The sequence below is a fragment of the Podarcis erhardii genome (genome assembly GCF_964252035.2).
Source record: "Podarcis erhardii genome assembly, chromosome: 3".
NCBI classification, from domain to species: Eukaryota; Metazoa; Chordata; class Lepidosauria; order Squamata; family Lacertidae; genus Podarcis; species Podarcis erhardii.
Window position 1 is genome coordinate 14350082 of NC_138507.1, and position 27942 is coordinate 14378023.

Below are 27942 nucleotides of genomic sequence, written 5' to 3' on the forward strand. Positions count from 1 at the left end.
CTGCTGCACCCTTCAATCGCTGGGCTCCGTTGAAAACGGTTTCTCTGTGCAAACCAGGAAGTGACCTCTCCAGACAACGGAATGACTCTTCTTTTGTTATCTCTGCGTCTGATATCTCCTGGGTGAGTGATGCAGGCGCCATTAGGCACACTGAGGCCATTTCCCTCACACCCACTCACCCCTTCCACATGGCCCCGGGCACTGACAACCCACGCTACGCCACTGCCTTTGAGACTTTCTGCCAGCTAGAGCCTTGCAAAGTCTCTGTTTTAATTTAGGTTGGACATCCAAAGAGCCTGGCTAGTGCCAAATTGTTTTTGCAAGCTGAGGACCCCCCACGACTAGCACCTTACATTGTGTGTTCTCCCCCCTCCTGTGTTGTTATCATTTAAAAACCCTTGGCAGATGTTTTCATCAGCGGTGTCTGGTGCCTATTGGGATTGGTAGAGCTGGACCATAAAGAAGGCTGATCACCGAAGAATTGATGCTTTTGAATTATGGTGCCGGAAGAGACTCTTGAGAGTCCCATGGACTGCAAGAAGATGAAACCTATCCATTCTGAAGGAAATCAGCCCTGAGTGCTCACTGGAAGGACAGATCCTGAAGCTGAGGCTCCAATACTTTGGCCACCTCATGAGAAGAGAAGACTCCCTGGAAAAGACCCTGATGTTGGGAAAGATTGAAGGCACAAGGAGAAGGGGACAACAGAGGACGAGATGGTTGGACAGTGTTCTCGAAGCTACCAGCATGAGTTTGACCAAACTGTGGGAGGCAGTGGAAGACAGGAGTGCCTGGCGTGCTCTGGTCCATGGGGTCACAAAGAGTCGGACACGACTAAACGACTAAACAACAACAAAGGGTGGAAGGAAAGAAGCCCAGACAATAGCTGGAGCCAAAGCCAATGGCAGACAGAACCAAGTTTTGTCCCCATTCTCCCCCATGCTTCAACAGCAGCTGTCCCTATTTTCCAGGGACAGTCCCAGAATTATGAAAGCCACCCCAGCTTCTGATTTGATCCAAGAATGTTCCTACTTTTCCCACCAGTGCCGCTACCGAGCTCAGGGAGGAGGATGAGCTGATGCTTTTTCTGAGCAGCAGTGGCAGCTGCAAGGGAGCATATTGTTGCCTCTCTGTGGCCGTCACTGCCAGCCTCCTCCCTTGGGCACCTCACAGGGGTTGCTGGAGAGCAGGAGAGGTGTGGGAGAGGCTGTCGCCCAGCACTGAATGACGCCCTGGCTTTGAATTGCAGGCAGAGGACAGGGCAGTCCTGGGCGTGAAGAAAGGGGGAGCCGAGTCGAGTGCAAGGGGCCTTTATGGCAGCCTTTCTCAACCTGTGGGTCCTCAGATGTTGTTGGACTACAACTCCCATCACCCCTAGCTAGCAAGGCCAGAGCTCAGGGACGATGGGAGTTGTAGTCCAACAACATCTGGGGACCCACAGGTTGAGAACCGTTGCTTTATGGGGTTTTTTATGCATTGTCTGTCCACATCTAATCTTGCCCCTTTAAAAAAATTATTTATTGGAGTGTATTTATAAAATAAAATCAGGGTCAAGGGGTTTTCTCAGGATGCTGGAAGGTGTGTATGCTGAATCCTGTTGTTGTAAGGTAAAGGACCCCTGGACAGTTAAGTCCAGTCAAAGGTGACTATGGGGTTGCAGTGCTCATCTTGCTTTCAGGCCGAGGGAGACGGCATTTGTCCACAGACAGCTTTCTGGGTCATGTGGTGAGCATGACTAAACAGCTTCTGGCCCAATGGACCACCGTGACAGAAACCAGAGCACATGGAAATGCCATTTACCTTCCCGCCGCAACTGTACCTATTTATCTACTTGCACTGGTGTGCTTTTGAACTGCTAGGTTGGCAGGAGCTGGGACAGAGCAACGGGAGCTCACCCCATCGTGGGGATTTGAACTGCTGACCTTCTGTGGGTTGCGGGCAGAACCAAAAAATAGGGAGTCGGGGGGGGTGTCAGTTGGATGGGCAGTGAGGAATGTCCCTATTTTCATCAGGGGAATGTTAGAGGGTATGAATGCTATCAATATGAAGTAGGAAGCTGACAGACAATGGTACCCAATGATCAGGCCGTGCAGGGGTGTGTGTGTGTTGCAGGTTGAAGGCACACTGAGGTTGATCAAAGCAGTGGCTTATTTGTGTGAATGTACCAGCCTCCACTGATATTTGAAGTACATCACTCTGAAAATCTTAACAAGATTGAAATGCATATGTATATGTTTCAAGTAAGTAAATGTACAATTAGATATATGCAATCAACAATTTTTTAGAACAAAAAAATTGATTCATTGCTAGAACGGAGCACTGCCAAAAGGTGATGTCAGCTTGGAATTTGGGGAGCTGTTTCAGGGGGACTGAACTGTTCCAGGGAAGCAAACATAGTTCTTGGTATGTCTGACATAGGTGTGGGCTTGTTAGGCAATGCATTCTACCTGCAATAGTCAGAAGGGGAACTCCAAAGTTAGACTTCGCACCTTGCCTAAAACAATTTTGGGAATGCACATAACTGTATTATTGGCTCGCATCAAGGCTATGCACATGGAATGCACATTGATTTTAGAGTCAATAATTATTAGGAGGATCTTGGACCCTGATGGAGACATTCCTGGCCAGTGAGGACCCCCCCCAAAAAAAACCCCCAGCACAGTTGGCCTGTTAGCTATTTATGTATGTCAGAAAAAAGGCAGTTGGTCTACCCTGTGGATGTCAAACTTCAGAATGCACATACCCTGGTAAATATTTGCTGGGTCTAAAGGCACCAATTTAAACAGTTTTCAATGATAGAGGGAGTGTATTTTCAAAAGCATCCTAATGATACAAAAATCCAGGCTGTAATGCATTGATTTTTCAGGGTATTTACAGTGGTCTTGCTCTCACATAATGTTTAACAACCAATATAAAAAAAACCTCTCATTACCTAAGAGCAAAAACTTTGCTCTACCTGTCTGGAATGGTCCCTGAGGCTGCTTTTATTCTATGTTGATACATCCTGGTCCAATGGTTCTGCCATTGTGGAACAGACAGATGCCTGAGCCATTTGAATTTCTGCATTTACATTCCTGTTAAAACCTCGTAAGTACAGCTTGTAGGATTGAGCCAAAACTGCTCATAGGTGTTTTGGGGTTTTCTTGCACATTTTTGAACAGCGTTGAAGAACTCCCAATTTTTAGTGATTTTTCTGTATTTCTTGTCACTATATTAATTGCTCACATGCACTCTCATTCTCTCACTTGCCCTTAGTGAATTGGCCAAGCAGCCAAATCGATCTGGTGGGAATAAAATTCTGATGCTATTCACTGTGTAAACCTTGGGTGAGTATGATCATCCACACGACTAAGCCATGAAACATCTGCCTGAGTCGCCTGCAGTGATATCATCATGTTGTCAAATCTGATTGCCTATGTAGCTTATTCACTACGTGATCCCTGATTGTCTGGGATCATCCATATGGTTAATCTAAAGGTGGAAGAAGCCACCTTCAAACAATGGCATAAATGAGGCTCAAGAAAAGTGAATATTCACAAATTTCCATCCATTCTAGAAAAAGTATTTAGCTCACCAACATCTTTAATTCACTTTCTGGAAAACTGAAACACAACTCTATCTAGCGCACCTTTAGAGACAACCAATCAAGTTTGGATCCAGAAACGTGTGGCAAATCCAAAACTGCCATGTCATAGGATGCTTCAGCCCCATTGAGGTTAAGGGGCTTTTCAAAAAGAGTTGAAATTAACCCCAGAAGATCCACAACTGCAAAACTAACAGTATATTTTTGTTCTTAATCCTATAAAGAAAATGAAAAACAATAAAAATGGCATGGGGAACAACCCTTGGTTTGGCAAAACAAAGTAACAACAACAACTACTACTACTACTATTATTATTATTATTATTATACCCCACCCATCTGGCTGGGTTTCCCCAGCCACTCCGGGCAGCTCCCAACAGAATATTAAAAACACAATAAAACATCAAACATTAAAAACTTCCCAATACTGGGCTGCCTTCAGATGTTTTCTAAAAGTTAGATAGTTGTTTATTTCCTTGACATCTGAAGGGAGGGTGTTCCACAGGGTGGGTGCCACTACCGAGAAGGCCCTCTGCCTGGTTCCCTGTAACCTCACTTCTCACAATGAGGGAACCGCCAGAAGGCCCTCGGAGCTAGATCTTAGTGTCTGGGCTGAACGATGGGGGTGGAGATGCTCTTTCAGGTATACTGGGCCGAGGCTGTTGAGGGCTTTAAGGCTCAGCACCAACCCTTTGAATTGTGCTCGGAAACGTACTGGAAGCCAATGCAGCTCTTTCAGGACTGGTGTTATATGATCTCGGAGGCCACTCCGAGTCACCAGTCTGGCTGCCGCATTCTGGATTAGTTGTAGTTTCCGGGTCACCTTCAAAGGTAGCCCCACGTAGAGCGTGTTGCAGTAGCCCAAGCGGGAGATAACTAGAGCATGCACCACTCTGGCAAGACAGTCCGCGGGCAGGTAGGGTCTCAAGTCTGCGTACCAGATGGAGCTGGTAGACAGCTGCCCTGGACACAAAATTGTTAGCAGGAGGTTAAAGAAGATTATTACAGCCCATTGAAATCATTGCTCTGTGTTGTCTCCCCAGATGGCACCATTCAAGATATCTTGAACTGCAGCTTCCATCAGCCCCAGTTGGCATGGCCAGTGGTCAAGGTTGATGCAAGTTAGAAACAACATCTGAGAAGCACCATGGAGGGGAATGCTGGCTCAATGAAAGAACACATGCTTTGAGTCCATTAAGGCCACATTATAGATCTCTAACAGAAGACCTGAGAATTCCTGTCACAGAGAACTGCTGCAGAGTAGAGAACACAGAGTTTGTGCCACTAGCGGTCTGACTCAGTTTAAGGCAAGCACTTGGGTTAATTTCTATATTCATCACGGATTTTATATGGATACATTTTCTTTCTTTCTTTCTTTCTTTCTTTCTTTCTTTCTTTCTTTCTTTCTGGTGAATATTGATGGAGATGACTGCCATAAAATGCTATAGGCCTTTGATGTTTCTAATAGAGGATGCAAATGCTTAACAGATGAAAATTATGTTGCTAATAAGAAAATAACCATGAAATGCAGAAATACAATTAGAAAAACTTGTAAGGAGAGCTGAAATATCTTAGTGTTGAAGACGAAGGGGAAGAAAAGAGGCAAAGTATCCTTTGAAGTATGTAAATATTATTTCATTGATCTGCTGTGGGATTATTTTTTTCCAGGCCCATATTTCAACGTATATTGGCAAGGATGAAAGATGTTTTTTTTCCTAATGAGAAACATGGAATGCACAAAGCAAATAAGTAATCTTCCTCTCAGATTCTTAGGTTCACGGAATGTACGGTAGAGCTACGACAAACACAAGAAAACAAATAATTAGCTTATGGAACTCTCTGCCACAAGATGTGGCCACTTAACTGGTTTGAAGGGTGAGTAGATAAATCCATGGAGGTAGCTTAAACCATGTCTTGGTTTAAGCATATTTGCTTTTTGCTCCATTTCCCTATGCCCACCAGGGCCCACTAGGAACAACCTGGCACTTTGTTTGACCACCCAGGAATGATTCTTTCTCCCCAGCAGACCTCAATCTTAATATGATCTGAACATTCTCCACTCTGTTGGGGAACTACCAAGTGTTACTCAAGATCTCCCAGAGTCCACCCCTTGAATGTCACCCAGAGCCTTGAGAAACCTGGCAACCTTACGCAGAGTGACAAAAGTACATACCCTTCAACATTTCTCCGATGGCGTCTCATTCCATAATGATAATTTTACTATTTATACCCTACATATCTTACTGGGTTTCCCCTGCCATTCTGGGCAGCTTCCAAGATATATAAAAACACAATAGAACATTAAACATTAACAAAACCTTCCTTATACAGAATTGCCCCTTCATGGATCACTGCCTTGCCATGGCGAAGGGGCTTGAATAACTCAGAGAAGCTATGCAGGGCACCCAAGATGAACAGGTCATAGTGGAGAGTTTTGACCAAACGTGATCCACCTGGAGCAGGAACCGGCAAGCCACTCCAGTATCCCTGCCAAGAAAACTCCATGGACAAAGACAACAGGCGTATAAAAGTTATGACGCTGGAAGATGAGACATCACCTTGCCAACAAAGGTCCGTATAGTAAAAGCTATGGTTTTCCCAGTAGTGATGTATGGAAGTGAGAGCTGGACCATAAAGAAGGCTGATCGCCGAAGAATTGATGCTTTTGAATTATGGTGCTGGAGGAGACTCTTGAGAGTCCCATGGACTGCAAGAAGATCAAACCGCTCCATTCTGAAGGAAATCAGCCCTGAATACTCACTGGAAGGACAGATCCTGAAGCTGAGGCTCCAGTACTTTGGCCACCTCATGAGAAGAGAAGACTCCCTGGAAAAGACCCTGATGTTGGGAAAGATGGAGGGCACAAGGAGAAGGGAACAACAGAGGATGAGATGGTTGGACAATGTTCTCAAAGCTACCAGCATGAGTTTGACCAAACTGTGGGAGGCAGTGGAAGACAGGAGTGCCTGTTGTGCTCTGGTCCATGGGGTCATGAAGAGTCGGACACGATTAAACGACTAAACAACAACAACAACAAAATACAGGATTGCCTTCAGACGGCTCGGGGGTTGGATAATTCCATACCCTCCAAGATTTCTCCAATGAGAATAGGGACATCCTAAGGAAAAGTGGGACATTTTAGGATCAAATCAGAAACTGGGATGGCTTCTCAAAATCAGGGACATCCTTGGAAAATTGGGACACTTGGAAGGTCTGAAAGCATGCAGGTTCAGGCTGAATCTTGCTGTCCTGTGGTGTGGAAGCCCATTAGGATATCCCTTATAGGATCGGGGTGGTGGACCCAGAGGCGGAGCAAACCGATCGGGCACCTGGGGCGGCGCAAGCTGGAGGGGCGCAAGCACCAGGGGCGAGGCAAGCTGGAGCAGGACGCCCTGCGGGGCCTCCAAGGAGTCTGCCTGCCTCCTCCCACTCAGCTACCCTACAGCTGAGGGGGAGACAGTGGGCAGACCGTTTGGGGCAGCGCGGAGCCTGCAGATGCCCAAGCCACCGCGTCACTCCCAGGATAGACGTGGGGCTCAGGCGCACTGCAGGCTCCACGGTGAGTGCCGCCCGGCATTTTGTCACCCCCCTCAGTGGTGACACACGGGGTGGCCCGCCCCCACTGCCCCCACCACTCCCGTCCCCCACCCCTGGGCGGACCTTCTTCTTCTATCAAGGGCTGCATGCCCTTCAGAGTAATCTCTTAGGGGCCACATGCCTGTGGCAAGTGATTGTGGCGAGTCCAAAGTGGGTGGCGCTGTGGGGCTGCCCCCTCGCCTTTCAAGGGGTGGATTTAGGGCTGTGCAAGCAGTGCACATGCTCTGCACACTGAGCAGAGGGGGCGCCATCTCAAAGCCTGGTAGGCAAGGCTTTGGGACGGAGGCTTGAGTGCAGCATCTTCATGTTGGGAATTCCATTCCACCCTTGCTGCAGATATGTGGGATTGTTACATGTCACATGTCTGTTTACATTCCAGCACAGATTGCTGAAGTCCCGTGAGCGGAACATCTACTCTGTATTGCTTTTCTTTTCTCTCTCTCCGAGAAGAGCAACAAGGAGAGAGGCCATGTTTTTCTTTGTCCTGATTTATGTATAATAAATGCGTAGTTTAGTGTAGTAGCCATGCCTCGAGCCTGATCTGTTGTGTGTTTACTCTGCTGAGTAATGTGTGCTCTTGCATGCACAGCAGCATGAGTCACAGACGCACGTCGGAGGAGGATGACGGATGGATCTCTGCAGCAGCAAGGCTGAGAAGGGAGATGCTCTGGCTGGGGCCAAGCCAGCTGGCTTTCCATCCCACAGTTCCGACAGTTCAGGGCCTCCTTACCTGGCTTTGGGAAGACAGTGCAAGGGCGGAGCATGAAATTTTGGCCTCACACAGGGTGCCATAGCACCCAAGTCAGCCACTGGTCTTCCTAGGTCACACTCACACCGTATATTTTAAAGCACATGGCTTACTCCAAAGTACCCTGGGAACTGTGGGTTGTTAAAGGTGCTGGGAATTGTGAAGGGCAAACTATGGTTCCCAGGATTCCTTATTATGATTATTATTAAAAAAATTATTTATACTTTTCAAGTTTATACATTTCACTAATTTTATACATTTCACTAATTTTATACATTTCATTAATTTTACAATCATTTTGACTTTTCAAAACTTGACTTCCTTCCCCCTCTTTCTGCGGTTCCTTAAATTTGTTTTTTATATCTTCGGCATATCCAAAGTAACCTAATATGCTCATTCTTATGAAGCTGCAGGTTACTACAATAACCCTGTGAATGTTCTTATCTGTTTACAATTTATCTGTAAATATTCAATAAACCATTTCTATTCTTCTATAAAAAGATTGTTATCTTGATTTCTTATTCTTCCCGTAAGTTTCACCATTTCTGCATATTCTGTAAGTTTTTCTTCCTTTTCTAGGACTTATGTTTGCTTCCACTTTGGGGCAAGTAACATTCTTGCCACTGTAGTCACATACATGCAGTGCTTTTTTTCTGGGGGGATGCAGGGGTACACATACCCCTAAACATTTTGTGAATCTAAGTTTGGCCTCATTGAGGGGCAGTATTTCAATATGAATAGGAAAATGAAAGTACCCCTAAACTTTTTTTTTTTATAAAAAAGCACTGCATACCTGAATAAGTTTCTATAAAATTTAGGTAGTTCTGCCCCTATAATTCTCAAAAGAAAAAAACTTTTGGTTTTTTTTTACAGAGGTTATTTTAAACATCCTTTTCATTTCATTATATATCACTTCCCAGGAAGTTTTAACCTGTGGGTTAAACCACAGAGCCTAGGACTTGCTGCTCAGAAGGTCAGCAGTTCAAATCCCCACGACGGGGTGAGCTCCCATTGCTCGGTCCCTGCTCCTGCCAACCTAGCAGTTCGAAAGCACGTCAAAGTGCAAGTAGATAAATAGGTACCGCTCCGACAACTGAATGACCAACCAACCGACTGACCGACCAACCGACCAACTAACCAACCAACCAACCCACCAACTGACCAACCAAGCAAGCAAGCAACCGACCGACCAACTGACCGACCAACCGACCGACCGACCAACCAACCGAATGACCAACCAACCGAACGACTGATCGATCGACCAACCAACCAACCGAATGGCCAACCGACCAACCAACCAACCAACCAATCAACCAACCAACCAACCGACCAACCAACCAACCAACTGAATGACCAACCAACCAACCAACTATTCGACCGACCCACTGACCAACCAACCAACCAACCAACCAACCGACTGACCAACCAACCAACCAACCAACCAACCAACTGAATGACCAACCAACCGACTGACTGACCAACCAACCAACCAACCAACCAACCCACCAACTGACCAAGCAAGCAAGCAACCGACCAACTGACCGACCAAACGACCAACCGACCGACCAACCAACCGAATGACCAACCAACCGAACGACTGATAGATCGACCAACCAACCGAATGGCCAACTGACTGACCAACCAACCAACCAATCAACCAACCAACCGACCAACCAACCAACCAACTGAATGACCAACCAACCAACCAACCAACTATTCGACCGACCAACTGATCAACCAACCAACCGACCGACCGACCGACCGACTGACCGACCAACCAACCAACCAACCAACCAACCAACCAACCAACTAACTGTATGACCAACCAACCAACCGACTGACCAATCGACTAACCGACCGACCAACCAACCAACCAACCAACCAAGATGAAACACACCAACTGCTCCGTTTCCGTGCACTGCTCTGGTTCGCCAGAAGCGGGTTAGTCATGCTGGCCACATGACCCGGAAGCTGTACGTCAGCTCCCTCAGTCAGTAAAGCGAGATGAGTGCTGCAACCCCAGAGTCGGTCATGACTGGACCCAATGGTCAGGGTTCCCTTTTTACAAGACCACCACATAGGATAAAAAGAACCTTTTTACATTTCCATCAGTTCCCAGGATTCTTTGAGGGGGGACCAGAACTGTTAAAATGCTACAAAGGTACTTTAAATGTTTGGTTATGGATGTGAGTTATGACTTCCACATCTCTCTGTGAGACCCTTTCTGCTTTCCTACTTACCTAACTAGCAGTCGGCTGGTAAAGAGACTGGTTATTGTTTCCAGAGGTCTGAACGGATTGCTCGAAGAGGATTCCCTTTCCACAACTCTCCTCTCCATTGCAGTTTTGTCTTGTTTTAAACTCCATTTCCCTCCAAACCACCATTCTTCTCTCCCTCCAGGCTTCCCGCACCTACATGAAATCAGGATGAGCGCTGCTAAATTTCTTTGTTTTTTTGCTTCATGTAAATATTTAGCAACCACACTTTCCTAAAAGAAAAATAAAATAAGGTGATGTTCAACATAAAAACACATAAACAGCAAAAACATCAAAAAAACCCACAACCTAGTCGGTAAAAAAAGAAAGAAAGAGAAAACGTTCGCATCCCAAAGGCCTGCCTGAACAGTGCAGTTTGGAAAAGAGGTCCAAAAGAAAGCAGGGAGCTTTCCTGCCAAACCTCTAGTGGCAAGGAGTTCCGCAGGGCAGCGACTGCCATACTAAAGGCCGCAGGTGGCTCAACATTTTCTGTAGGAGTCGGAAGCAATGCATTGGTGTAAACAGAACATACAGTAACAAATGTTGCGGTACGGCTGTGAGATTTACCCGACCTCACTCTGGTAGAATTGCTACTGCATACTGGGATGGAGAAGGGCAATAGGGGATGCAGCATGGGGCTAATATAGCAGCAGAACAGCAGAGCTGGTATGTTTGCACCATGCAGGACCCACCATTGCCTCACCCCTCTCTATTGTTTAGGGGTTTTTGTTGGAGGTTGTTGCTATTTTTGACATTATTATTTTGTGTCTTTATTCTAGACCTTATTAGGATTTATTTGGAAATGGTCTAATTTGGTCGTGTACTTTTTGATGTCTCATTTACAGTGGTACCTCGGGTTACATATGCTTCAGGTTACATACGCTTCAGGTTACAGACTCCGCTAACCTAGAAATAGTACCTCGGGTTAAGAAATTTGCTTCAGGATGAGAACAGAAATCGTGCTCCGACGGTGCGGCAGCAGCAGGAGGCCCCATTAGCTAAAGTGGTCTTCAGGTTAAGAACAGTTTCAGGTTAAGTACGGACCTCTGGAATGAATTAAGTACTTAACTTGAGATACCACTGTATACTTTTATACTTTTGTTATGTTTGTAATTGTGTGCTTTTTCATGTCGTATGCTGCCTTGAGCATGGTTTTAACCAGTGCTTTTTTCCCCTCCTGTGGTGACTATGGGGTTGCGGCGCTCATCTCGCTTTCAGGCTGAGGGAGCCGGCGTTATCTGCAGACAGCTTTCTGGGTCATGTGGCCAGCATGACTAAACCACTTCTGATGCAACGGAACACCGTGGCGGAAACCAGAGTGCACAGAAACGCCGTTTACCTTCCCGCTGCAGCAGTACCTATTTATCTACTTGCACTGGTGTGCTTTTGAACTGCTAGGTTGGCAGGAGCTGGGGCAGAGCAATGGGAGCTCACCACGTCCTGGGGATTTGAACCACTGACCTTCTGATAGGCAAGCCCAAGAGGCTCAGGGGTTTAGACCACAGTGCCACCTGCGTCCCATACTTTTCTGGGGTACACAGTCCCTCCCCCTCCCCCTCCCCCATATTAAAAGTTTGGCACTTGCTGTTACAGCTTCATGGTGGGTACTGGCACCTTTTTTCCTTAAAAAAACAACAACCACTAGTTTTAACTTTGGAAAGGCGGCATAATGATGTATGTATCCCAGTATGCAGCAGCTACTCACCTGGAAGGAGGTCAGATAGGAAAATAGGAGTGTCCCTATTTTCCGGGGACAGTCCTGGATTTACAGAAGAAGTCCCAGTTTCTGATCTGATCCCGGAATGTCCCATTTTTCCTTAAAAAGGTAAAGGGACCCCTAACCTTTAGGTCCAGTCGCTGACAACTCTGGGATTGTGGCGCTCATCTCGCTTTATTGGCCGAGGGAGCCGGCATACAGCTTCCGGGTCATATTGCCAGCATGACAAAGCCACTTCTGGGGAACCAGAGTAGCACACGGAAATGCCGTTTACCTTCCCGCCGGAGCAGTACCTATTTATCTACTTGCACTTTGACATGCTTTCGATCTGCTAGGTTGGCAGGAGCAGGGACCGAGCAATGGGAGCTCACCCCGTCGTGGGAATTCGAACCGCTGACCTTCTGATCGGCAAGCCCTAGGCTCTGTGGTTTAACCCACAGCGCCACCTGCGTCCCTTTTCCTTAAGACGTCCCTATTTTCATCGGAGAAATGTTGGATGCTATGGAGTTATGTGACCCCAGAGCTAAGAAGATAAGTAACTATACAACCTTTAGAAGACATCTGAAAGCAGCCTGTATAGGGAAGTTGTTTAATGTTTAATGTTTTATTAAGTTTTATATATGATGGAAGTTGCCCAGTGTGGCTGGGGCAACCCAATCAGATGCGCAGGGTATTATTATTATTATTATTATTATTATTATTATTATTATTATTATTATTTTCATTGGAGAAATGTTGGCGGGTGGTGTGTGTGTGTTTTTCTGGACCATGGGTATTATTTTCATGGCTTTGTTTTTATTGAATTTTCACAGAAAAAGCCCCCGCAGCAGACACTTTTTGGGGAGTAAAACAAAAATAAATTGGATTTCAAATCCCTCTAACTTGGGTATTTATTTTGTTTCATTATCAGGCCAATTAGAATGTTGACAGAAGAAAGCAGTTTGTCATCGCTCCCCCTCTCCCCCCGCAGCCGCCCAAGTCTAGAGCAAAGTTTAGAGGCTAAAGAGACTCAGCTATAACAAGAGGGGAAGTCACAAATGAGGGTTTCATTAGACGCATGCCGTCCTCCGCTCCCACAGGTCTGAACAGGTGTAACATCAATCAGAGTGCACAGCCCTGGCCGCAGAACCTCTGAAGGTTTTCTGGCATTCTCTCTCTCTTTCTCTGACTTCTCTGTTCAGGGTCAATAGCCGAGTGTCCAGGAAAAAGGCCACTTCTGGAAACATCTCCTGCCTTTGAACATCCGCTTTCATGTTAATGATGACAGCCGCACGATGACAACCTCGAAGAGCCTGTATGTGACGCACAGCTCCAACATTAGCTGTGACAAATATAGTGATACCTCAGTTTTCTAACGTGTCTGTTTTCGAACATTTCGGCTTTTGAACGCTGTAAACCCGGAAGTAAATGCTTCGGTTTTCAAACTCGCCTTGGAAGTTAAACGTGCCGCACGGCTTCTGTATTGAGTTTTCCATAAGGAGTTTTCCGTTTTGAGGCTTCCGTACTGAGTTTTTGGTTTTTGAATGTTTAGGCACTTGAATGGTCTTTCGGAACAGATTACATTCGAAAACCGAGGTATCACTGTATTAAAAACACACCAAAACATCAACCATTGAAAACTTCCCCATACAGAGCTGCCTTCAGATGCCTTCTAAAAGTCATATACAGTGGTACCTCAGGTTACATATGCTTCAGCTTACATACGCTTCAGGTTACAGACTCCGCTCACCCAGAAATATTACCTCGGGTTAAGAACTTTGCTTCAGGATGAGAACAGAAATCATGCTCCGACGGCGTGGCGGTAGTGGGAGGCCCCATTAGCTAAAGTGGTGCTTCAGGTTAAGAACAGTTTCAGTTTAAGAACGGACCTCCAGAACGAATTAAGTTCTTAACCCGAGGTACCACTGTAGTTTTTTTATTTCCTTGACATCTACCGGGAGGGTGTTCCACAAGGTGGGTGCCACTGCTGAGAAGGCCCCCTGCCTTGTTCCTTGCAACTTCACTTCTCTCAGTGAGTGAACTGTCAGAAAGTCCTTGGAGTTGGACCTCGGTGTCTGGGCTGAACAATGGGGGTAGAGATGCTCCTTCAGGTATACAGGGCTGAGGCTGTTTAGGGATTTGATCCCATATCTGTGAGGGGGAGAATAGCTTTCAGTTGAGGAAGGGGCAGCCTTCTGTTGTGGAGAAGGATAGAAAATATTATAGTAACTCAGATTGAAAGAGAGCTTGATAACTTTGCCCCAAGCCTGGAGTTCATTGTTGGGTGGGTGTGTCGCATCAGTCTCTCTCTCCTTCCATCTCCTTCTCTTATGTATAATACACCATGGGTGGTCTCTCTCCTCGCTCAGCCTCCCTGCCTGAAATCTGGCTGTCTCTGTAGCTAGCTAGCTGTAACTCAAGCACCTGCATGCCAGACATCATGGCTGGCTCAATATGTACAGAACCTCAGCAGATCTGACTTCCAGAAGATGAGACAACCCTCCCTTCAGACAGAATTCTGCCAAAAGAGACTAAAGCGCAACTGGGTTGCCCATGTGGAAAGCAAAAATGGAAAGCAAAAATGAATGAGAGAGATGAGCTGTTGCTGTTCATATTTCTCAAGCAGGACAAACATGGCAGCTTCCCCAGTTCCAAGTTTAAAGCTCGTCTTGCTTACTGGACTCTAGGAGGCTCCTGGAAGATCTTAACTGGCCCTGCCTTTCATGCATTTCATTTGCATGATCGCAGCTGGCTGTCCACCAAGCGCAGAAATCTGTGATCGTGCAAGTTAAATGTGCACAAGTTGTGAGTCGACGGCATGTATTTTTGAGCTGGAGCACGGCTGAATTCGGAAAAGTGCAAATTTGGAAGGCGGGCTGCATGATTCTGTGATGATTATTATTTGGTTCATGCATCATTCCAGGAAATGCAGAGTAGGTAAAGGTAAAGGTAAAGGGACCCCTGACCATTAGGTCCAGTCGTGACCAACTCTGGGGTTGCGGCACTCATCTCGCTTTATTGGCCAAGGGAGCCGGCATACAGCTTCCGGGTCATGTGGCCAGCATGACCAAGCCGCCTCTGGCAAACCGGAGCAGCGCATGGAAACGCTGTTTACCTTCCCGCCGCAGAAGTACCTATTTATCTACTTGCACTTTGACATGCTTTCAAACTGCTAGGTTGGCAGGAGCTGGGACCGAGCAACAGGAGCTCACCACGTCACGGAGATTCGAACCGCTGACCTTCTGATCAGCAAGTCCTAGGCTCTGTGGTTTAACCCACAGCACCACCCGCGTCCCCTGCAGAGTAGGTAAGTTTGTACTAAACAGCCAACTCAATCAAATCTCTACTCAAAATATCCTTTCTTTGGCTGATACACAATGTATGGGATCTGTTGGTTGCCAAAATGGGCTCTCAGAAGTATGGATTCTCATACTCATCAACTCTCCTGCTTTTAGTAGGACGTTCTGGAATTACAGAGTCCCCCTGGTTTCTTATTGGATCCTGGGATGTTCTGTTTGGGCTCCCGTGAGAGCGCAGCCCCCAAAGATGCCAGTTTTGGGGGGCTGTGCTCTCATGCAAGTCACATGAATCGTGCAGGGCCCAAAAGACCCGCATCCCAATTTTATCTGTGGGTTGTTAGAGGGTTTGGATTCTTAAAATTCTGCTCAGCCAATGCCTGCCATTGGTTTTGAAATGGAAGACTGGCCTAGGTATGAATCACTTCACAGCAGTGAAACTCACTGAGGCAGCAGCAGTCTCAGGCAAGTGAGCATCAATCAGGCTAACCTACCTCACAAGGTTGTTTTTTGAAGCTAAAATGCTGTTCAAAGCAGCTCCCCAGAGGAGAGTGTGTGTTGTGGGTGGGGATGATAATGGGTAGTAAAACAAATACAGTGGTACCTCAGTTTTCGAGTGTCTCAGATGTTGTTTTGGTTTTCGGATGCCGAAAACCCAGAAGCAAATGCTTCCATTTCCGAACACGCCTCAGAAGTCAAATGGTTTCTGCTGTGTTTTTTCCAATTTTCTCCATTGACTTTGCAGGCCGCCCTTTGTGCCCCAGTTATCAAACGTTTCAGAAGTCAAATGGTCTTCCAGAACAGTTCGGCAACTGAGGTACCACTGTACTGGTAAACAGTAAGTTGGTTACAGAGCGAATGTAGAACTTGTCACTTTTAAGTGAAGGAAGACCATAAGGACTGAAGAACTATTTTCTTCTCTCTCCCACAGTCCCCTCCTGTCAACCCCCCTCCCTTTCACCTCTCGGGCTAAGTGAGCAGTCTTGTTTGTGAGATGGGCTTTCCCAAATTCTCACAGCTCTAATCTGGATACCATTTAGTGTGACAGGCTCCTTCCCGGGTTCCCACAGCTGGTTAGTGTTTTGAATTCCTGGCTCATGAACTCATATCAGGCTACATGGGCTAATGCTCAGAGCGCAACCTAGGGCTGATATCTTTGATGACAGAGTAATGAAGGAAGCTCTGGTGCTTTGGCTGTGTTTATAAATCTGCTGCCATTTGTGTGCTGTTCTTCAAATTTTGGTGGAGAAATAGCAGTTTGTCCATAATACCTCGTGGAAGCAGTTAAAGCATCAACAGAGGTGAAAATAAAGTGATTAAATATAGTTGGTGAAAGGCCAATAGAAAATTCTGCCATCATTAGTTCCTCTCTCTCTCTCTCTCTCTCTCTCTCTCTCTGTGTGTGTGTGTGTGTGTGTGTGCGCGCATTTAGGAAGGTACACATTCTTTCACTAGTATTGCAGGCTGATTACAAACATCACATAACAAATACTTCAGCTGATTCTTTCCAATAAAATAGTATCAGCCTTCTAACTTTGACCTCTCTCTCTGTTAGTGGCTAAATATTTAGGAAGTCTGCAGATCAAGTGTGATAATAATCAATGTAGGCAAGACGCACACACAGATCCTCAGTTCTTCCATCTGTAATATGGAGGAAAATAATACAGTGGTACCTTGGGTTACAGATGCTTCAGGTTACAGACGCTTCAGGTTACAGACTCCGCTAACCCAGAAATAGTACCTCGGGTTGAGAACTTTGCTTCAGGATGAGAACAGAAATCGTGCTCCGGCGGTGTGGTGGCAGCGGGAGGCCCCATTAGCTAAAGTGGTACCTCAGGTTAAGAACAGATCTCCGGAATGAATTAAGTTCTTCACCAGAGGTACCACTGTACAATAATACTGCAAGACAATGAAGATTAATACTGCTAAACAACAAAATCTAAAAGAGCAGATAGCAATCCCTGGTGCCTCTGGTCCTTGATCTGAAGATAGTTTCAGTGCTGAACAGCACCATATTCATGTAGAATAGGAGTAGTCATAATGGTGCCCTTCAGATGGTCCCACCATGCCTGCCCATTGGTCATGTTGGCTGGGGTTGATGAGAGCTGGAACCCAACAACATCTTGAAGTCACTGCACCGACTACCCCTGTTGGGCATATACCTTTTTCTTCAGGATGAGAACAGAAATCATGCTCTGGTGGTGAAGCAGCAGTGGGAGGCCCCATTAGCTAAAGTGGTACCTCAGGTTAAGAACAGTTTCAGGTTAAGGACAGACCTCCAGAATGAATTAAGCTCTTAACCCGAGGTACCACTGTACTGCTATTTCTTACAGGGTTGTTGTAAGGATTACAACCAGATAATGCAGTTAAAATGCTCTGAACTCTTGAAAGGGCTAAAGAAATGTTGTCATATGATACTCAGTCCATAATGTACACAAAAGGAAAACTTGTATGATCAACTAACACATGGTTATTGCAGAAATTTCCACTGTGAGTGTTTTTTTCAGTGTTTTGGTTTGACTGTGCATTTTTTAATTATGTGTGCTGATGTTTTTGTGTTTGGTTCCATATTTGTAAATTGCTCAGGAGCCACTTTGAGTGCCACATTAATCACCACCACCATAACAGTAATAAATCATCAGTATATAATAGATGATAATCAGAACAATAATCAGAGTAACAGTAATACAGTTGTACCTTGGAAGTCGAAAGGAATCCATTCTTGAAGTCCGTTTGACTTCCAAAACGATCGAAAACTAAATCACAGCTTCTGATTGGCAGCAGGAAGCTCCTGCTGCCAATCAGAAGCCTTGGAAGCCTCGTCAGATGCTCGGGTTCCAAAAGAACATTCACAAACTGGACCAATCACTTCTGGGTTTGCGGCGTTTGGGATCCAAGGTACGACTATAAATAGATTTGCAGTCCCATATCAGACTGAAGATGATAAGCCATTAGGGTTATAGAAACTTGAGGAACACATGTGCTTCAGAACTACCTGCAGAAAGCACACCATCAGCAAGTCATGTTTTGCTCAGCCCTTGCCACTGCTTCATGAGATAACTCATCTAATTCACATTTAGTTAACCCCAAACCCAGCCACCCTTCAGAAATTGCACTTCTCCAGTTTTTGCCTTGCAACTCACCATCCAAGTAATGTGTATGAAAATGCATATACAATAAAAGTCATCGCAGTGGGGAAATCGCTGTCCAGAAACGTGTATATTGAGAGAAGTCCACACTAAAATGCTGAAGAATTTTCACGAGGAAATTTTTTTAAAAAAATGGCATGGAGATTTGGAGAACTGAACGTAAGTTTTTGGGGGGGGGGGAATGAGAAACCGAGCATGGACAGATTCACCCACCTCCAGCCATAAATGAGCCACTCTTTCTTTACATAACGGTAGCCTCTGAGAGAGCTCTCCCTTTCCTTGTGTGGGTGAAGGAAACAAACCTATTGGTGTCCAAAAGCACAACCCAAATTGTGTCTACTCATAAGTAAGTCTTGCTGAATTCAATTGGGCTTACTCCCAAGTACGTGAGGCTGGGACTGAAGCCTTACCATCCAGGCACCTTTTATCATATGTGGTGGAAGTGCAAGGTAATAAAAGCATTCTGGGAAATGATATATAATGAATTTAAAAAAGAGTTTAAATTAACTTTTATTAAAAAGCAAACAAACAACAACAACAACACCAGAGGCTTTTCTATTAGGAATTGTAGGTGTGGATATTCCAAGGGAGCAGAAAAGATTTTTTATGTATGCAACAACGGCCGCACGGATTCTATTAGGCCAGAGCTGGAAAGAAGATAAAGTCCCTAACAGAGAAGAATGGCAAATTAAACTGTTGGACTATGCAAAAATGGCAAAACTGACTGGAAAGTTCAGGAACCAAGACCAAAACTTTAACAAAGAATGGGAAAAAATGTAATTTATCTCGGAGGCCACTGTAAGCAGATGAAAACACCAGCCGGATTGCAATAACACTTGTACTACGGAAACAATGGAGTTATATAAAATATAGATTATTGGAAAAGATGCAGTACAAAATGTTTAACAAAAGGACCCATGGAGGAGAAGGTGGGAAGTCCAGAGATTCGAGGGAATCTTTTAACTGTTGAGATGTGTGATTGTGTTGTTATAATTTTATATTTGTAAAATCAAATAAAAATTATTATTTTCAAAAAAAGAAGAAGTCTTACCATCCATTTACCACCCTTTCCACTTGCATTTATAATATGCGGGTGGGAGCATGTGTGCTCAGGTTGTGCCCCCAAATAATTTTATTTGCATAGCCCCAGTGCTTTTTTCCGGGGGGGACGCAGGGGGACGCATACCCCCCAAAATTTCGTCAATCTAAGTTTGGCCTCATTGAGGAGCAGTATCTCAATATGAGTAGGAAAATGAGAGTACCCCTAAAGCGTGTTCTCACTAATAGAGAGCACGCGTTGAGGTGGGGTCTAGCAGGCCACCCCACTGTCGCTGGGCTGATCTGTTTGGATGACCACAGGCTGTGATTGGGTACTTGTGTTTCTGGGGAGATTTTGATGTTGCCAATTTGTGGGTTGGGCTCCAAGGTTTTAAATACAGGACACGCAGCTTTGAGTGTCCTCTTTTGCTGTGTGCATTGGATCACCCGCCCACCCTCCCTGAAATGGGGACTTTGCGCTTCACCTTGCTATGCCTGTCATGGGGTCGTCTGCTTTGGGGCAGGTGCCTGGCAGGAATTTTGTCCATTTGGCTGATTGGCTGGAGCCATTTGGTTTTTGCCTACTGCGTAGCAAATTGTCACAACTTGTAAGGTTTGCGGTTAGGCATTGGTTAAAAAATTGTTTGGTGGAGGGGTAAGTGCCTACCCCTCCAATGCTGGTGCTGCAAGGGAATTCCATTAAAGGAATCCGGGGGCTTGCCATGCTTTCGTCCAAGTCCCTGGCATCGGGCTTGGGCTGCGCAAGGCCTCTGGGAGCATGCGGGGAGAGGTGAGGGTCTGGTGCCCAGCTTCATTTCTCCCCGATATTGTTTTCCCTGACTGGCTTCCGCTGGAATCCGGAAGTCAGTTCTGTCCCTGGAGCAAGGACAGATAATCGTAACCAATGCCTAAGCAACCACTCACAATTATGTATTTAAATAAAGTTGTGGCCAAAAATATGCCAAAAGCCTTAAAGAAAAATTATGTGTGATGTGTGAGTTATTGGGGTGGCTTGGGGACCTCAACATGCAAACATTTTTTTTAGGAAAAAAGCACTGGATAGCCCCACACCATTGCCTTTTAGCATTTGGACAACGCTGGCCTAAGCAGTCTAAACCCCCTATTGCTAAAATAGACGGTGCTTCTGTTGAGGAGCTGCTCTGTCACCATTCATCTTCCAGATTGGTTACAACTAACCGGAGCCGGTTCCACTGCTGGTCTCCGTTCAGGAAACATCCAAGTCTTTAAGGAACATGGGAGAGCAAATGTTTACTGACCGTGTAATTAATATGATGATTTGCTCTGTCTATTGGCCCTTAGCACCGCATTTCCTGTGAAAGTGGTAGAAAGCTTCCCCCTTTTTCTCTCCCCCCCCTTTTTTTTGAAAAGCAAGCTGCTATTTTACTTTGACGAACAAGTCATCTTCCAAATGAACAAATGATCTATTAGAAGCTGAACAGAGTATTCCCATGGGAATAGGCATTTTGCTCCTTTTTTACAGCTAATTTCTTTCATACGGCAGGTTCCCAGACACATCAAATGCCTCACATGTTAAGCTGTTAGTCAAGATTTATAGGCTCTGTGAGCGTAAGTCAATGTTAAATCGTTCTGATAACATGAGGGCTGGCAGGCAAACTTATTCTCAGGGATTTTCATTTTCATTTTTTTTTAAGAGGGAGGGAGGGAGGCTGAGATCAAGTCGGAGTATCTGAAGTGTTTCCTTGACATAAGAAATGCCTTTCTTTTGGCCCATCCTTCCTATGTCTACTTGCTTCATTGGAGACTTCAGCACTAAGATGTTCTAAGCCTGACAAGCTACAAACCGCTGCGGAAAAGTACAGTGCTGTAAAATTGCTAGTTATGATCACAATATTAAAATGTCTAGTAGCTGGCCTATATACCGTACATAATGTGACAAGGCTGCCAAAAACATGTATTTTGCTACCTGAGGAAAAAGGTAAGATGGCGTCACCTCCACTTCCTCCAATCAGTGGTGTACAAAAGATGGTAAGCCCATACCCTCCAATATTTCTCCAGTGAAAATAGGGATGTCTTTTTCAATAATACTACTACAGTCATACCTTGGTTGACGAACGCCTTGCAACTCGAACGTTTTGGCTCCCGAACGCTGCAAACCCAGAAGTGAGTGTTCCGGTTTTCGAACGTTCTTTTGGAAGCTGAACGTCCGACAAGGCTTCCGTGGCTTCCGATTGGCTGCAGGAACTTCCTGCAGCCGATCAGAAGCTGCACCTTGGTTTCTGAACATTTTGGAAGTCGAACAGACTTTCAGAATAGATTCCATTCAACTTCTGAGGTACCACTGTACTACTAATCAGCCTCGGTCCTGCATACCTGAAGGAGTGTCTCCACCCCCATCATTCAGCCCGGACACTGAATTCAGCCAAGGACACATTCAGCCAAGGGCCTTCTGGCGGTTCCCTCTCTGCGAGAAGTGAGGTTACAGGGAACCAGGCAGAGGGCCTTATTGGTAGTGGCACCCACCCCGTGGAACACCCTCCCTTCAGATGTCAAGGAAATAAGCAGCTATCCTATTTTTAAAAGACATCTGAAGACAGCCCTGTTTAGGGACGTTTTTAATATTTAGTGCTGTATTGTTTTTAACACTGGATTGGGAGCTGCCCAGAGTGGCTGGGGAAACTCAGCCAGATGGGCAGGGTATAAATAATAATAATAATAATAATAATAATAATAATAATAATAATGTGACTGGGTTGACCCAGCCACTCTGGGCAGCTTCCAACATATATAAAAACATTTAAAAAATTAAACCTTAAAAAAATTATGTATACAGGGCTACCTTCAGAGGTCTTTTAAAGGTTGTATATTTACCTATCTCCTTGGCTTGGGGGGTGGAATAAGTCCATACCCTCCAACATTTCTCTGATGAAAATAGGGACGTCCTAAGGAAATGCAGGACATTGCGAGATCAAATCAGAAACCAGGATGGCTTCTGTAAATATGGGGCTGTCCCTGGAAAATAGGGACACTTGGTCTGTAAGCCTAGCAGTTGAATGCTACTTCAACACTGGTAATGGGAGAACCTCCTCCATTGCAGCTAAGGGCAGCATGCTGGTCTGGGGGCTACAGAATAGGCTGTGTGACATATTCTGTGTGCTCCCTGGCCCTCAGCACCTGCTGCCTGAGATGGCTTCTTCCCACTGCCTAATGACAGGGCCAGCCTTTATAAATATATATGGGTGTAGGACTACTCTAAATAATACACTGTAGGCATTTTAAAAATTATAAATTGGATTATATATCAATTGGAAAAGGTAGTAAGAGGATGCAAGAGATCCAAATACCTCAGCAACTACAACAGAGGCTGCATATACAGTGTATTTCATTTTTGCTTCTTTTCCGCTTCTTCTATCTGTCTAGGATTTAGCAACAGCACAATTTCTATATCCCCAGTCCAGCTGTTTGTTTGAAGAATTTATAGCCTATTCCTTTTCAGTTCTCAAAGAGGGTACTAACAATAAAATAACCACACAGAATAACAGTGATAAAGAACAAAACAACAATATAGTATGCCACCTGGATTCAGGTTGTGGCTTCCCCCTTCCTTGCCCAGCCAAATGTTTGTGATTGTATCTGCAAAGGAAATAGAAAACTCAACACCCTGAACGGAGACAACCTAAATTCACGAGCAAAGGCCATTTATCTCATTGAAAGCCATGGGAGATCTAATGACAGCAGAGAGATTTCTTTAGAGGGACCACCGCCACATTATGCCCCTTCCCAAAGTTTGAGGTTATGTAAGAAGTAGGCATTGTTGTGGTTCTAAGCCTGAACTCTAATCATCTGCCATTTTGCAGACAGTCTGGTTGGAGATTGACTTACGGTGCCATATTTAGAACTGGTCCACGAGCAAACCAGTCATCCAGACAGCTGGCTTTTGGGAGGGATAGACTAGCCTAATAGAGACATTGAACATTGAAAAAAAAAATGAATATTAATAAGCGATTTCTCTAGGGCATGATTCTCAAAGGGTGTGGCACACCACACTGGCTTGGCAGGAGAGGACGGCAATTGTGTTGGGAAGATTCAAGGACAACCAAAGGAACATTTAAACAAATCCCTGTAGTATAGTATTAAAATTATTGTTTACATCTGCAGGAGATGGGCAGATATCTTTTCAAAATGAGAGCTCTTTTCTAGTTGTTGTTTCCCCCCAGTGTATTCCTTATCAATAAAAAAATTTCAGCGTGGTAAGAGCAAATTTGTATTCTGAAAGTGTGGCCCAGAGAAGAAAGTTTGAGAACCACTGATTTTAGGGCATCGCGTTGTCTAACACGACCACAATAGAACGCATACGAGCACAAAACACAAATCAGGAAGCTGCCTGCACATGACTCTGGTCGGTCGTGTAGTGAACCTGAGCACCCTGTAGCACATTCCAGGGAGCCTCTTGCACTCAGTGCCATGGAAACTGTCCCCACACAGATGAACCTGATGGATAATTATAATAATAATAATATTTAATATTCAGCTCCCAACTGAATATTAAAAACATGATGCAGCATTAAACATTAAAAACTTCCCTAAACAGGGCTGCCTTCAGATGTCTTCTAAAAGTAAATTTCCTGCTTATTTCCTTGACATCTGATGGGAGGACATTCCACAGGACGGGCACCACTACCAAGAAGACCCTCTGCCTGGTTCCCTGTAACTTCACTTCTCGCAGTGAGGGATCCGGCAGAAGGCCCTTGGCACTGGACCTTGGCACTGAATGGTGGGGGTTGAGATGCTCCTTTAGGTATACAGGGCTGAGGCCATTTAGGGCTTTAAAGGTCAGCACCAGCACTTTGAATTGTGCTCAGAAACGTACTGGGAGCCAATGTAGGTCTTTCAAGACCAGTGTTATATGGTCTTGGCAGCTGCTCCCAGTCACCAGTCTGGCTGCTGCATTCTGGATTAGTTGTCATTTCTGGGTCACCTTCAAAGGTAGTCCCATGTAGAGTGTGTTGCAGTAGCCCAGGCGGGAGATAACTAGAGCATGCACCACTCTGGCAAGAGTCCGCGGGCAGGTAGGGTCTCAGCCTGCGTACCAGGTGGAGCTGGTAGACAGCTGCCCTGTATACAGAATTGATCTGTGCCTCCATAGACAGCTGTGAATCCAAAATGACTTCCAGGCTGCACACCTGGTCCTTCAGGGGCACAGTTACCCCATTCAGGACCAGGGAGTCCTCCACACCAGTGCTAAGGAATCTGCACATGTTCCAGCTCGTACGTGGAGCATGGCCATGTGAAAATGTTTCTCAGCAGGCTCCCATGTGAGAACGTCCACACTTCTTAATTTCTTAATACCCATCAACAGGAGGCCAGTAGATTATTTATTTATTTATCACCTGCCTCTCACCCTAAGGTCCCAAGGCGGGTTACAACATTAAAACACAAAATTCAGGAAAGTTAAAAACAACTTACGATCACAAAAATAAAGTGGCTCTTGAAAATATACACCTTTTGCATGGGAGAAACTTCATGGCAACTTTCCAAAGGTCAGTAGGTTAGTTTCTACTTACACTCCCCATTCCCTGCCATCTCTATTCTTCCTCAAGGCAAGCAAGAAGAGTTCAGTGACGTGTTTCTGCCAGGCAAAAATGTCACACTTAAGAATATTTCATGTGGTGAAGAGCTGTCTGTGAAGCAACAGAGTTGGTTTGGAAGAGGCTAGGATGCCTGCTTTCTAGGGCTGAACTCCATAAAACAGCTAAGCAATTCTACTGCAAAGACCAGCTACAGAAGGTGCCGACTGGCTAGCATCAGTGACGTCACAATGACACCACCCTAAATTCCTGGAGTGGTTTTGCCATTGTTTTAGAAAATGTTTCTTTCCTTTCTTTATGGGAAGGACGGTGTCAGGTCTGCCTCTAGATCCCAGCTCACAGAGGACCAACGCCCGGTGGATATAATATACAAAAGTCTTTATTGAAGTTTAGTTTCCATTTCAAAGCTCTAGGCGCGCAGACCCACGTCTCGACGCTAGACCGGCTAAGTCCCCTCTGACTCACTGCTCCTCCCACACCAGTTTAAGATCCTAGCCCGGCTCCACCTCCTACGCCGTTCTTTCCTTCGCTGGGTCCTTCTGCCCTCTGGGGTTTCCTCCTTCCTGGACTCCTCTGACGCTGACCCCCCTTGGTCTTCCCCTTCCTTCCGGCGGGCTTTAGGACCTGGCTCCCTACCCGGGCTCCCTGCTGTGCCGCTCGCCTGTACATTTGAACTTGGCGCGCGCGCCCAGCCGGTAGCCTTCCTCCTGACCATTTCCCCGCTTCCTGATGTGGGCGTGACCAAACCTGACTCCTCTCCTCCCGCTGGTGGTGAGAGCACTGGTCCCGATTCCTGGGACTCCCCCTCCCCACTGCGCTCTGGTGGGGAAGCTGGTCCTGATTTCCAACTGCTGCTCAGGGACTCCCCGCTGGCCCCTTCCTCCTGGGGCTTCCCCCCTGGAACCCCCCTCGCTCTGGCTATCGGCGCTCCCTTCTGTGAGTCCTCCGATTCGCTGTAGAGGCTTGTGGAATAACTCTTTCCACTGTCACTGCCTGCGCCCCCCTCGGACTCCTCCTCCTCACTCTCCATTTGCTCCCCCTCCTGTGTCTCTCCTTCTGAACCCCTGACAGACGGATACATGGCAATATATGTGTGTGTGTGTGTGTGTGTGTATATATATATATATATATATATATATATATATATATATATATTCCATAGGCAACCAGGCTGAGTGAAGCATGAGAGAGAGAAAACAGTTGATGACCAAATCAGCACTCAGTTCAATGGTATAGATGTCTGTCATACACAAGCTTTCCTTGAATGTTTCTGTCTGTTTCCAGCCATAGTTGATCATTGGTAAGAAAAAGATATATTGTCATTTTGTCCATTCAGTTTACTCAAGCCCACAATTTGTTTCCTTCCCACCTCCCCAACTACCCAGGAGAAACAATCAACATTTCTTTCATCTCCAACGTCAACATCCTCTATGTATTAATGTGGCTATTACATAATGAGTTTTACATCTTGCTATAGGTTTAATTAGGATAGAAGCTTTTCCATGGTTGTTTAAAATCTTCCAAATTGTAGAGCAATTACTCTGCGTAATACCCCGACAGCTATTACATTTGGTTTTACTGCAAGCAATAATTGCTCACATTTTCTTACAAGTAGGTAATCAACACATTAAGAAGGGAATCTCTTCTTGTGGAGCTGAAAATGAGCTCATTTTCATTTCGCCGTTAAAAGAAAAATGAGGGATATGCTCAAAAATAGCACATTCTCTGTCCTTTGGGGGGGGGGGACTACAAAAGGTTAGTAAAAAATAAAGAATCAATATGGTGTCCTTTCATCTTGGGATACCCGATACTGTTTAAGTCATCTATCCGAAAGGGTTGCTTCACTTATTTCAGGAGCACCAGCAAAAGCTTATTCACAAGACCCAGCCTGATAGTACTCAAGTTTGCGGTCCTATATAACAGTCCAAACCCCTCCTCATGTGTGCATTCTCTGGGAGCAGCCATCAAAAACAATCCAAATAGCCATGAGAAACTGAAACGGTTTTGGTTGGCATGCATATTTATGGTATGACAAGGTAAAGGTACATAGAAATTTTAAAAACCATATTGTTAGGAAAGCATTGTATAATGTATGGAATCGATATAAAGATTTGCTTGAAAGTAAAACCCCCAGGTGGTTGTCACCAATGGAAGCCAAGGCGGTAAAAAGACTGAACATGGATACAGAGTGGCCAAAATATTGTGAAATTATAGAATATGATGGTGAAAAGTTGAAACTACAGAGTTTTGAGAAATTGAAACCTAAAGTTCGAGATTGGTTACATTATTTCCAGATCAATGAAACTTTTAAGCAGGACAGAAAACTAGGATTTCAGAAGGAGAGGTCAAAGTTAGAAACAGAATTGCTAGAACCCAATACCAAGAATTTGTCTAGAATGTATAATCTGCTGCTAAAATGGAATACACAGGATGAAACGGTTAAATCAGCTATGATTAAGTGGGCACAGGATATTGGTCATGATATTATGTTTGCTGACTGGGAGCAGTTATGGACCACAGGTATTAAATTTACGGCATGCAGTGCCCTGAAAGAGAATATAATGAAAATGATCTATAGGTGGTACATGACTCCAGTCAAGCTTGCAAAGATATATCATTTGCCCAATAACAATTGTTGGAAGTGCAATGAATGTGAAGGAACTTTTTATCACTTTTGGTGGACCTGCCCAAAGATTAAGGCCTACTGGGAAATGATCTATAATGAAATTAAGAAAATCCTTAAGTGGACATTTGTAAAGAAACCGGAGGCTTTTCTCCTGGGCATGGTCGGCCAATTGGTACTAAAGAAAGATAGGACCTTTTTTATGTATGCAACAACAGCAGCAAGAATCCTTTTGGCGAAGTATTGGAAGACTAAAGAATTACCTACTCTGGAAGAATGGCAGACCAAGGTGACTGAATTTATGGGACTGGCAGAGATGACCGGCAGAATTCGTGACCAGAGGAAAGAGACAGTGGAGGAGGACTGGAAAAAATTTAAAATCTATCTTAAA

General features: G+C 45.2%; 1 long non-coding RNA gene across 14 annotated transcripts in view; it reads right to left on the reverse strand.

Annotated features, from left to right (window-relative positions):
• Window positions 1-3564: 3564 nt before the first annotated feature.
• The window catches only part of LOC309339341, a 34662-nt gene continuing 10284 nt past the window's right edge, over window positions 3565-27942 (reverse strand). For 4 of the 14 annotated variants that reach the window (XR_014155208.1, XR_014155210.1, XR_014155214.1 and 1 more), the window contains 4 exons: window positions 24905-25074; window positions 22917-22973; window positions 10168-10415; window positions 5285-5377 (listed from right to left, as the gene is read on the reverse strand). This is a non-coding gene — a long non-coding RNA (uncharacterized lncRNA). The other 10 variants (XR_014155206.1, XR_014155207.1, XR_014155212.1 and 7 more) reach the window with 6 other exon arrangements.